The sequence below is a fragment of the Rhinolophus hipposideros genome (assembly GCF_964194185.1).
Source record: "Rhinolophus hipposideros genome assembly, chromosome: 6".
NCBI classification, from domain to species: Eukaryota; Metazoa; Chordata; class Mammalia; order Chiroptera; family Rhinolophidae; genus Rhinolophus; species Rhinolophus hipposideros.
Genome location: NC_138052.1, coordinates 84,220,678 through 84,233,591, shown reverse-complemented (window position 1 = coordinate 84,233,591; position 12,914 = coordinate 84,220,678). Strand labels below are relative to the sequence as shown.

The window sequence follows — 12,914 nt, the reverse complement described above, 5'->3', positions numbered from 1 at the left end:
CAGGCCCCACACCCGCGCCCCCTGCCCCCTCTGCCTCTCTGTGCCTCTCTGCATAGCTCCTCCCGCCATCCGTCCCTCCTCAGCCACCTCGTCCCATAGCTCCCTGTCTTGTCTTCTAAGCCCCCAGGTGACTTGCTTGCCTGAAGGAGTGTAGATTTTGCAGTCTGGCTGTCCTAGATGTGAGTCCTAGCTGAGCTGCTCATAGCCGTGTGACCTCGGACACCTTACTTTTTCTTGCCGAGTTTCTGTGGTCTCATGGAAAAAGGGAGCATTGTCTGTTGCACATATTGTTGAAAGGATTATATGGGACACAGTGTCTGAAGGAGACAGTACGTAGTAGGTATTCAACTACAGTTGTCCCACAAGCTCTACACTGTTTGGCCGTTCTCACCACCTCCACCCCTAACCTTCCTGTTCCATGACTGCGTCCCATCATTTTCAGGATGTTTATCCACTGTCAGATCCCTCTGGGGTTTGTACACTTGCCCTCCCGTGTCTGACACCTGCTACCCAGATTCTATTCACATGCCTTACCTCTCACCTGCTCTTCCAGAAGGATGGGCAGGACTCAGGTGGGAAGGGCGAGTCCAAGGGGAATTTGTCCCTTGCTGGCCAGCTGCAGTGGGTTGACAAGCTCCTGTGGGCACTTTGAAAGAACATCCTTGGAGATCTGGGGGAGCTTCCAGGCTCACCCCCCACTTCTGCTGGTTCATGCTCTCCCCCTGCACTCCTCTGTCTGCTCCCCAACAGGGGCTTCCTGAAATCCGCTGTGCTCAGGGCCACGCAGGGTGCCCTCTCCAGTGGGTGTGTTGGCGGTGCTGCTGTATTTCTGTCGGGGTAGCTCTGCTTGGGGTGGGGCCAGAAACACCAGGCAGTGACTTTGCATCTGGACCTGGCAGTGGTCCTGCTGGTGTGTGCTCTGTGTGTGCCTTGGGGTGTCTGAGCTGCGCGTGTACACCTTGGCAGTATCTCTGGGTCACTGTGTCTCCATCTGATGTGCGCTCTCTCTTTCCCATTTCAAATCTGCCTGTGTTTTCAGAGCCAGATAAAGCCAGGTCTTCCACTGCTCCTCCCTCCACCCGCCTTTCCTGCAGACCTGGTTTCAGATGCATGCATCTCAGAGGTCCTCTGGGGGAACAAGGAAACATTGCAGTGGGGTGGATATACGTCAGATGGAGCTGAACAATGCCGGTGACAGCCAGGCCTCCGCTGGCCCTCAGTGCTGGCTTTGCTTCAAGTCTCTGCTGCTGGCTAATTGGGAGTGAGAGGGGACTTCCTGCGACAGGGCCACAGATGGATTTAAAGGAGCAGCGTGGATCTTGGCTGCTCTGCCCTGGGCACCTCCTGCTTCCGGGGCTCCTAGTCCATCAGAGCAGATGGGCTTCCAGAACACTGGCCCTTGACTTGTGCTAATTGTGTGGAACGATTACACTCACTTCTCCTGTCGCTGCCATCTGGGGTCCAGGAGTTTTCTACATGAGTGAATTTTCAGATAACTGAAGCTTAGGTCATTGTAAAAAGCTCAGGAAAAAGAGGTGGATTTTTTTCTGATGGGAATTTTTTGTTTTGTGTTATACTGTTCCAAGCTCTGACTTAACAGTAGATGGGACCTTAGAAATCAACTACTTATTCTGTTATTGTTCCTCAGTTTCTTCTTCTGTAAAGTGGGCATAAGAACAGAACCTACCTCATAGGGTTGAAGTGAGGATTAGATGAGTTGAGATGCATGAAATGCTTAGAACGGAGCCTGGCACTTAGTACGGTACGTACCATGCAATTTACTACTCTATACATGAGGATCGTGAGGCACAGAGAAGAGCAATGATAACATCCAGCTCAAACAGAAGGGAACGAATGTTTTCTAAGCGTGTGCTATGCTCCAGGAGTTTTGACTTGTGTCTTCTCAGTCAACTTGATTTAGTCCTCCAACCACTCTTCAAAGTAGGTCAGCTTGCCCCCATTTTATAGATGAGGAAACTGAGACTTGGGCAGGTTCAATAAGGTCTCAATAGCTGGTCCGTGACAAACTGGTATTTGAGCCCATGCCTGACTCCCAGTGCAGGGCTTTTTCTATCGTGCCTTTCGCCCTTTGGTTGGAAACTCATGGCCTCTCGGTGAGTTTAGGAATTTGGAAGTGAGGCTCTACAAACAGAAGGTGTTAAGAACTTTCAGGATTGAAACTGCTACCAGCTGCCTGGTTTTATTTAGATTCAGAGAGGTGTGGAGTCAAGCGATGAGACAAAATGACCTTTAGGGGTCCAGGGAACATAAAGACCACAGATGCGGCTTGAGAATGTGGGAATTTTCTCCTGGGTAAGATGAGGTTGGCTTTGCTTTTCACCCTGTTCTCTCTTTTGTCCAATGTTATATCTTTAAAAAGGAGGTAGGTAGACATTGGGAAGGACTTCTGATGGTCAGCAGCATAGGGCAGTGGTGTAGGCAGTTTGGGGAGCCTGAAGAACAGACAAAAATTTAAGATGTTTCTTCAACTCTTTTGTCTTTTTCTCTCCACATTTTAATGTTTCTGAAATTGGAATGCATCTTAAAATTGAAGTGTACATTTCATGTAGCATTTTTTCACCCTCAAAAGCTAATAATAGCCCATCGATGGTGCCTCAGACAGCAATGGCATTTTTGAGATCTGGAAACAGGGCAATGGACACCTGCAGTTTGCATAGCACCAGCATGTGTGGAAGGGAGAGGCCTATAGGCCGTTGTCTTGGCTGGTGAGCAGACTCTGGACCGTTTTAAAAAGGCAAGGGGACACTCTGATATCCATGGGGGGTTGAATGTGGCCCCCAGACCTGGAATTCTCCATCTGGGGGCCGAGCTCAGCTCTTGTCCCCGACCTTGCCACCTCCCCCAACCCCCCAGCAGCTCCCAAGCCCTTTGCCTTCCTGGGTTCCTGGGTTTCCTCCTGGCGCTTAGATTCCCCCCCCCCCCCCCGCATCCTTCTTGCTTTACTGTCATAGTGCAGCTTAGGGCCAAAAACTTTTGTCTCTTACGGTTCTAAGCTAGGGATAGAAATTCTGGTGGGGAGCGAGGGGGGTGTGGTGTGCATTCTCCCTCTGGGTGTAAGTTTTGGAAAAACAGATGGACTTGAATCCCAGGGAAATAATAGCCCTCTTCATACCTCCATTACCGCAGTCACTGAGCTCGTTTAGAATTCTCTGTTATACGCCTACCTCCTCCACTGAGCTGCACGTGCCCCTCCTGGGCCAGGCCGTTCTTATCCATGTCTCTGCTTAGCTGGGACCCTGGCACCGAGGGCCCCACACTTGGTGGTGTTGAGTGAATGCATGCTCTCTTTTCCCATGCTGGTCACTTCCCCCTGCCCCTTCTTCCACTAGCACCTTCACCACAGACCACAGTCCTTTCTTTGACCAGATCCTTTTAGGAACTTCCTAGAAGCTATGCTGTCTGTGCTGAAGGTCATGTCACCCAGCCCCCAGCTTCAGAATCAATGGCCCTTCTCCAGGCAGGAAAAAGAGCTGGAGTTTCCCCTGTTCTTTGGATCTCAGGAGAAGGCAGCTCTGAAGTCTACGTGTCGAACTGCCTGTCTACTTGTATGACAGAGGCCCTGCTGCCTCTGAGTTCTGCAGGCTGAGAACTCAACCCCACAGTGTTGTCTGGCTTCTCCGCCTTCTTCTTCTATTCCCTGAAGCTCTTTCAGTAACCTCTTGCCTCTGCTCCTGGCCCCAGCTTAGAGCCTTTCCACATCTCTCTTCGGTGGTAGCTGACTATTCCAGGCTGGCCTCCTGGCTTCCAGGCCTGCTCCTCGCCCAAGCCTTCTCTCACTGGCTCTGGTGACACTTGGCTCCTCTCGGGCCCTGGGCGTTTGTTTCGGCCTGGGCCTCCACGCCATGCACAGTGTGGCCATAAATTGCCTTTCTGTCCCGCTTTCTCCATTTTGCTGTGTGTGCCCTGGGCCTCTCTGTTCTCTTACCCTTGACATCTTCCCACCCACCCACCTCAGAGGCCATACCCTTCATGAAACTCTTTCTGTAGCACCCAACTTGGCAAGCTGGTGTGGCCCTGGGCAGAGCTGAGGCTGGCGGTGCCACCAGAGTGGAACCCTGTTCTATTACTTACCAGTTGTGTGACCTTGGGCTAAGCATGTGGCCTCTTGGAGCTCATCTCCTTATCTGTAAAATGGGCTGATAGCCCCAACCTCAGAGTATACAATAGGGAATGAAAGCGAACTTGATAGTGGTTTTCTCTGGCTGGAGCAAGGGCTTTGAGACAGAGAGGTGGGGAATGGGACTGAAAGGAGAGCCACAGCCAGGTTCCCTCAGGGCCATGAGGACCATATCAAGGCATCTGGACTTTATCCTATGGAGCTAGGAGCCATGAAGGACTTTAGGCAAAGGAGTGACACGGCTGGATGTGCATTGTAGAAATAGTTCCCTGGCTGCTGAGTGCAGACTAGATTAGCGGGGCAGGGCTGAGGGCAAGGAGATGTGTGTTAGGAAGCTGTTGCAGTAATTGCCATGATTAAGGGGACTGGGGGTTGGGGTGCCTGGGAGAGATATTTGGGCAGAGACATTGTCCAGGCTTCGTGGGGTGGGGGGAAGGAGGAGTCAAGGCGGACACTCTGGTTTCTATAATAGCTTAACAACCTTGGGTGGCCAGAGGTCAGGGCATGGGGTGGTTGTCAGAGGCTGAGCCAGGGGCACCCAGGAGGCGGCATGGTGGGGGTGGGGCTGTGACTCCGGGACGTGGACCAGTGTCAAGCCCTGGGCCCAGCCGGGCCTTCTTGCCTGTGCTGGTGCTTCCCTGTGGCCTCATGAGTCCCAACCTTGTCTTGTGGCTATTGCCAGGCCCCTCTCAGACTCCTGACTTACTGTTGTGCTCCCAGGACCTGGCACAAATTAGGCATTTGGTACAAGCTTGCTGAACTCCCCCTCTCTGATTCTCCTGCTCACTAGGGTTGCACTGGAACAGATCTGGCCTCACTGATTCTGGGTGTGTGGGTGTCACTCCTGAGCTGGGCCCTTGGGATCTCAGATTGGGTTTGAGGGCAGGCAAATCTTCAGAGGTGTTTTATAACCAGCTAGGCCTCCAGCGTGGGCCTATTTGGGAGCTGTCTAATGACATGTGCCAGAAGGGCTCTGAAGGGGACTATCTTCAGTGGGTGTGGCCCACTGATTCCGTAGCCTGCTCTGCTAAGCCCACCCCACCCCCTCTGCTGTTGCCAGGACCTTCTGGCTGAAGGTGGCTCTGAGACACCACATTCCTCCTGGCTCAAGAGGGGTGGGTACACTCAGCTCTCCCCTTGTGTAGGGTTGGGCTGCATGGGTCAGGGCTGTTGTGTGTGGGTGTGGCTAGAGTCAGAGGTGTTTGCCTGCAGAGAAACTTCCTGTCTGGAGAGCCTAGTGTTGAGTGTGTCGCAGGATCTAGGGGCTGGCAGTAGGCTGGAGCGGCCAGTGAGTGGGACTTGAGAGGAGGGTCACAGACAAGAGGGAGGAATGGGGAGAAGGGGGCTGCTGGAGTTTGGGGAGCAGGTTGATTGGGTCAGTGGTCCAAGAGGGCTGTGGACCAGGAGGATTTCAGGGAGGAGGAGGGGGCTGGGGTCCTGGGTGCCGTGCCCAAGTTCGTCTTCTCAGACTCCTCTGTGTCTCATCTACTCCTGGTTCTGAGTCGGAGCCTTGCTGGGTTTGAGGAAGGGCTGGGCCCCCTTTCTGCCCCCAGCTGGGTCCCTAGCTCTGGAGGGGACTCTGGGCTGGGACATGCTTCCGCCCCTCCCCCCCTCCCCAGCTCGAGGTGTCCCTGGGAACAGGCCCCTTCTTGCCTCTAGGAACTCGATGAACTTCCTTTCCTGATCCCGAATAGAACTCTATATAAGGGAAGGAAACAGCCAAGCAGGCGGAGAGCAAGTTCTGGTGAATACAGGCAGCCTAGAAGGGAGGGCACAGGCCTAGGGAGGAAATGCAGCCAGGACAGTGGTCGCTTCCTTCCCAGGACCCCCTGCGCAGGGCCTGACACAGCCTGGGAGGCCAGTGTCTTGAGCCAGGCTGGGGTTCTGCCCCGTGGGCCCCTGGCCTTGGCCTGGCCCCCTCCGCCTCCCTCTGGCTGATACCCCTTTGTAGCTGCCGGACTGCTGAGCTCCCTCGGGTCCTAAAGGGTGCAAACTCGTCCCTGACCTGGCTCCCCAGCCCACCCCTGGTCCCCTGTCTGACCCACCCACCCTGTACTTGCCTAGCTCACAGAGGCTGCTGAGGCTTTCTTCACTGGGGCCCAGTGGACCCGTTATGTGAGCTCTGAGGTGCTGGCTTGTCCACAGAGGAGGGGTGTTGCTTTCCTCTGTCCTGGGGCAATGCGGGCCGAATTCCTCTGGGGTCATTTTCTGTATCATTCCTGACACCCCTGGTATCACCTCAGTGACCAGGGCTCAGAAGATGGCTGTGTCCTGGTCACAGTTCCCTGAGCGTGGCCCAAAGTGTGAGCAGGCAGAGCTGTGGGCAGCGTGGACCGCTCTGTGATGGGCAGGAAGCGAAGTCCGGGCCTCCCCACCCTGGGAGTGGGGGAGTGGTGCCCTCCTCTGCTCCAGGGTGGGGGAAGGAGCGTAGAGGCTGGAGCGGGGGTCTGCCCAGATGTGTGTTTTGTTGGGGTGGAGATGAAAGCGCCTAGGTTTCAGGGTGATGAATAGCCCCTTGTCTCTGAGCTTTGGGGCTCCTCCTCCCCACTTTCTCCTTCCCCTCATGACTGTTGGTGTTACTACACATCTTCTTGCCTTATAAGCACCCCACCTTCACCTCCCCCCAAGTCACTTTCCTACTCAGGCACCTTCAGTGGTTCTTCAGTGCCAGCAGGAAAAGTCTTAATTCCTTTGCTGGGCATTCAAAGTGTCCCAGGGTCCAGCTGGGAAAGAGTTTGCGGCCTGGCTTCTTTCTTTATCTCCTTCAAGACGCCCTTCAGTGCTCTGTCTTCCTTCCCTTAGCCCACTCTGTGTCGCAGCCACAAGGGGTTCTTTGGACACGTGAAACGTTCCCACCTCTATGTCTTGTGCATGTGATTATTTCCACTTGCAATGCCCTCTCTCAATCTCCACCTTTCAAAACCTTATCCTCATACCTAGTGAGCACCAGGCTCTGAGCAAGGCATCAGGGATTCTCCATGAAAATGACTGATGTGCTTCCTGCCCTCACAAGGGGCTTACAAGGGGAGCGGGGGAGCCATACAGTAGATAAACGAAAGCGATGCGCCCTGGAGGCCTCACTCAGGCGCCCCCTCCTCCATGGAGCCTTCCTGGGATCCCCCAAGTGCTCTCTGTGCTGTCACAGCCCCTGGCACACCTGCCCCAGTGTGTGTGCCTCGTTCAGCTGAGGAGGCAGGTGGCATGCTGGGAAAAGTGGGTCAGGCAGACCCAAGTGGCAGTCCTGGCACCGTCCCTTGGTAGCTGTGCCGTCTCGAATCGCACAGGATGAACCTGGACTCCTGGGCTTGGGGTTTACTTACTTAGGCATCTCGTGGCTCTGGCAGGCAGTCTCAATGGTACCATTGCCTGAGCTCCTGTAAGATGAGGAGATAAATGACCTACCTCAGGGGGGTCATGAAGAGTGAAGGGATAATATATACTGTGCTGGCAACAGTGAGCGTTGAAAACATTTTAGCAACTGCCACTTCTCCTTTTGCCATTGGGCAAGTTGCTTACCTTCTCTGAGCCTATTCACCTCAAACACTTGTCAAGAATATTTTAAAAAGTAACGTAGCTAAAACACCCAGCCCAGTGATACACAGTAGGTGCTCTCCAAATGCCAGTTCCCTTCTCTTCCATGTACCTTTTGGTGTTGTTCGAGGGGGGTGCTTGGAATTGTTGGGGCAGGGATAGCCACAAGAACTCTGGAAACAAGCCAGGTGTCGGCGGACGGATGGATGGATAAACACAATGTGGTATGCTCATACAGTGGAATTGTATTCGGTTTGAAAAAGGAAGGCGACTTTGATACATGCAATAACATGAAGGAATCTTGAAAACATTACGCTAAGGATTAGTTTGCTAGGACGGCCATGATCACATACCACAGAGTGGGTGGCTTCAGCAACAGAAATGTATTTTCTCACAGAGCTGAAGCCTGGAGGTCTCAGACCAAGGTGCTGACAGGTTTGGTTTCCTCTGAGGACTCTCTGCTTGGCTTGCAGACGGCTGCCTCCCTGCTGTGTCCTCACGTGGCGTTCCCTCTGTGTGGGTCCTCATCTCTTTTATGAGGACACCAGTCAGATTGGATTAGGGCCCACCTGTGTGACCTCCTTGTAACCTTATTTACCTCTTTAAAGGCCCTGTCTCTAAATACAGTCATATTCTGAGGTGCTGGGGGTTAGGACTTCAACATGTGAATTTTGGGCCCGTAACACGAAGTGAAAGAAGCCAGACGTAAAAAGGCAAATGTTGTATGATTCCTCTTACATGAGGTACCTAGAGTAGTCAAATTCATAGCAACACAAAGTACCTTCGAGGGACCAAGGGCTGGGGGAGAAGGGAATGGGGAGTTTTGTTTAATGGACTTGGGGTTTCTGTTTGGGAAGATGAAAAGATTCTGGACGCGGATAGTGGCGATGATTGTACAACACTGAATGTCCTTAATGCCACTGAATTGTACACGCAGAAATGGTTTAAATGGTCAATTTTATATTTATATCTTACCACCATTAAAAAAAAAAGGACTAGCAAGAGTTAGGGGGAAAAAGAGAACTTTTCTGCTCAGGATGGTATGAAATACTGGATTCGGAGACTCAGGTGGTTCTAGTTTTGTCTGAGGGCAAGGTCGTCCTCTCCAGCTCCAGTGACCAGAAGGACACGGGTGTGGGGAGGGCCAGACAAGTCTAGGAGTCTGGGGTTTTATGAAACCAAGGCTGAGACCTGCGGGTGGGAGTCTCACCCAGCTGGGGACCAGGTCCTGTCACTTACATGACAGTGAGTTGATGAGAGGAGTGCTGGGCGTGTGCTTGGGTTTTCTCTTGCTCTGCCAAGAACAGTGCCTGGAGACCATAGACCAAGATTTCACTTGCAGCTCGCCTCTTCCCAGCTGATTGACCTGGGGCAAGTGTCATGACCTCTTTGAGCCTCTGTTTCTTCATCTGTAAAATGGGAGCAATATTATTGAACCTACAGATCGGAGGGTCCCAGAGAGGCATATGGCAGGATTAGCACCCCTGCCTGGAGGATAGTAGGTGCTGCACAACTAGCAGTGATGTTTTTACCCCTCGTGGTTATTACAGATGTCTTCCTTCCTCAGGCCTTGAGTCGCTTTCATTCTTTCCACAAATATTTAGTGTGTACCTACTGTGTGCTGGCACTAGTATGATGCTCCCTGCCTCGTGGCACTAGTTTTCTAGAGGGGGGAACAGATTACAGACAAAAAAAACCCAAACACATCTACAATTACAAATTGTAATTAGGTCTGTGAAGCCAAAGATGTGGGTATAGGAGAGAAAATATTACATTTGTGTGAGTGTGCATGTGTGTATGTGTGAGTGTGTGTGTATGTAATTTAAGAGAGTCAGGGAGGGACTCTCTGGGGTAGTGACATTTAAGCCAAAGTCAGAAGGATGGGAAAGACCCAGCTATGCTCCCAGCTGGGCTAAGAGCATCTCAGGCAGAGGGAACAGCATATGCAGAGGCCCTGAGGAAGAACAGAGCTAGGTGTTTGAAAGACTGAGAGGAGCCCACCCCTTTTGTGTGGCTGTGGGTCCTGGACAAAGGAGGGTGGGTAGAAAATGCCGGTAGAGAGGAGGGTAGGGGCTAGGTCATGCAGTGAGCTCTCTGCCTGGGCTGGCTGCATTCTGGCATTTTAGATCCTTATGTCCTGGGGTGGGAATGAGCTCCACGGGTGTGCCCTGTTGTTGGCATTGTGCCCAGAGACCTTTGAAGTTCAGAAAATACTAATGAGTGGGGGCTGATGAATACCAGGCATCGGCCCTCGTCTGGGCCTGGTAATACTCACCTCCCAGCCGCACCCCCCAGCTCTTCACCTCGCAGGCTCTGCAGACAGACTGCTCTGCTGCAGTGGGCTCGGGCAAATTGTTACCCTTTCTGTGCCTTAGTTTCTTCATCTGTGAAACGGGAATAATAACAGTATCTACTCCCTACATTTTTTATTAGGATCACATGAGTCCGAGGAAAGGGCTCAGGACAATAGCAGACGCACACCTGTACTCCATAAGCTTTCTGTCACAGTTGTGCATAGTTCTGTGGAAACTAGTGCGTACAGGAGAGTCAGCAAAGAGGGCAGGAACATGTCTCTCTGGAGCCAGACTGCTGGGTTTGCATCCGGCTCCTCAGTTTATTAACCTCTCTGTGCCTCAGTCGTCTCATCCACAAAATGGGCAGTTCAGGGTTGTTGGGAGAATTAGAGTTAATTTACCCAAAGTGTGAACTGAAGACCAGTGCCTGGCATATAGCAAGTGTGATGGGAGTATTTTCGGCGCTGCCTTTTTTTATTGTTGTTAGATTATTTTGGAGTGGAAATTCTCCCAACAACCCTGAGCTGCCCATTTTGTGGATGAGTTGACTGAGGCAAAGAGAGGTTAATATAAACTGAGGAGTGGAGTGCATCATGCCTGATTGGCCCTCAGTGTGTATATAGGTCGTTGGAGGTACACTAGGGGAGGAGGGTCACCTGAGGCTGAGTTCCTGGGTAGGAGCCCTGTAGTCCTGTACTGCCAGCCCTGGGGACAGGAATGGATGTGAGGACTGGCACCGAGAACTGCAGATACTCTGGAGTCTGCCCCCTAGCTTGGGTCCCCAAAGGGCAGTGGGAGTGGTCACTGCTGACACCAGGAGTGTGGGGCCATAGGGCATGGGCCACAGAGTGGCAGGGGGCCCTGGCTCTCCCTGGCACATTCCAGGCTCCTGAGAGGGTGGCCAGGGGCCAGGGTGCCGGAGGGAAGGAGAGAGCCTTTTAAGGAAACATTTCTCTGCTTAAAAAGAGAGAGGGGCGGGGCAGGGTTGGGGGGGTGGGAGAGAGAGAGAGACAGAGAGAGAGAGAGACAGAGAGAGAGAAAGAGAGAGAGAGAGACAAGAAACGTGGAAACACACAACAAAGTCAGTGGGCTGGCCGGCTGGCGGGCCTGGAATACATAGCTGTGGGCGGCAGGTAGTGGAGGCCGCTGGGGGCACCCTGGCACCAGGTCCTCTGGCTGGGGGTCCACAGCTGTCCTTCAGCTCTGAGTCCTTATGGGGTATCACCGTCTCGGGGGTAGGGAAGGGACCTGGGGTCGGAACGCCTGGGCCCCCATTCTTTCCACTGCCTTAGGGTGGTGCTGGGAGAGAGGGCTTCCCTAGTCCGTCTCCGAGGACCCCTGTCCATTCTGCCCATGCCTCAAATGTATTTGTAATCCCCCCTCCACCAACTTTCACAACCCTAGTTCCAAATGGAGAGAGGAAACCCACCCTGGGTAACGAAGAAAGGAGCAGAGCAGGGCACTATCCTGTGGATTGCACCTGCTCCCACTCAGAGTCTGAGGGGCCCACGGGTGATAGCAGGAGTGGAGAGAAGAGACATTGGGAGCCTGGCCCCAGGAGGTTGAAACCTACAAGCTCCAGAGTGAGGTCTGGGGCCGTGGGCTAAGAAGAGAGAGATGAGAAGCCGCTGCTAGATTAAGGACTCCTGTCCTGGAGATGCCTGGTGGGGAGAGCCGTGTCCCCTGTGGCTGAGCCCTTGTCTGGTGGCAAGGCAGGCAGGCAGCCCTGCAGGCCACAGCCACCGCTGGGACCTTCCCTTCCTGCCCATCTCTTCTCCTGGCACCCTGCACCCTACCCCTGGTCACTGATACACTGTGTGAGCTTGGGCAGGTAGTTTCACCTCACTGCGTGCCCTGCACCTCGGCTGGAGGATAACAGTACCTACCTTATTGGGTTGTTAACAGGGGTAAAGCACTGATGATAATGCCTGTCCTATAGTACATATGCAGGAAGTGTTAGATATTCTTGATTTTCTTTTTGGCCTTGTATGTGATTCCCCCCAGTCCTGGAATCATGTTGAGTACAGGGCGCTAGACACTGAGACTCAACTCAGGCCTCTTGGCTGGAGCGTGGGCGGACAGGGAGCCTGTAGCATGACTGGGTCAAGAACCAGACATTCTAAATCCCAGCCTCTCCACCCTTCCAGAGCTTGGGGCACACTGTCATGCGGGTGTTGTCCCTTCTGGGCTGGTGTGTCAAGACAGGGGGTCCTTTGGGCTGGTCAGAGGACAGAAGGGGCCGGGTGGAAAGGAGGGCCTGGCTGTGAGTGGCCTCTGGCAATGGCCACCTCCAGCCAGGGCTATGGGCTGTCCCATCACTGCTCCACTGGGGTGGTGGCTGGGGCACGGTCGCCCACTGTCCCAGGAGGCAGCCACTCCCTCTTTGGTCATCCATGGCTTGTGCCCAGATACCCTTATGCCCCAGGGAGAGCCTCCCCCTTTGTCCCTCTGTGGGCCCCTTGCCTGGTACTCGGGTCAGGAATTGGAGCCAAGATTGAGGTATGAGCTCCAAGAAAAACGTGTCCCAGCTAGAAAAAAGGAACACATTGAGTCTCTGATAAAGGCTCCTGCTAATTGTCAGGGTAGAGGTTTGGCTGCCCGGCTTGGCTGAGGGATGTTATCTTAGGGTAGGGAGCAATCCAGCCCTCCCTCCTTCCCCCCTCTGTCTGTCTGGAGGCCCCAGTTGCCCGTCCCCCCTCACTCCCCCCAAAAAAAATTAGAGAGGAAGATGAGGATGATGATAAAATAATAGCTCACCACCCATAGAGGGTACTTTCAACTCTCAAGGCCTTACACATTTATTAGTGACGCAGGCAGCTTTCTTTGGAAGAGCTGGCAGGGGCCTTTCACCAACCTGTTTCCCACACGCTTTGGGAAACTGCCAGCTGTCTGTAGCTCTGACCTTTGGGTGAGACACCTTGGCATTGGGGAGAACAGAGGAGGTGACTTCC

General features: G+C 53.3%; 1 protein-coding gene across 14 annotated transcripts in view; it reads left to right on the top strand.

Moving 5' to 3' along the window:
• Positions 1-12,914, top strand: part of TNS1 (tensin 1) — a gene marked incomplete at its 5' end in the record, with an annotated part of 224,568 nt that overhangs the window by 98,489 nt on the left and 113,165 nt on the right. The gene's annotated exons all lie outside the window — the stretch shown is intronic.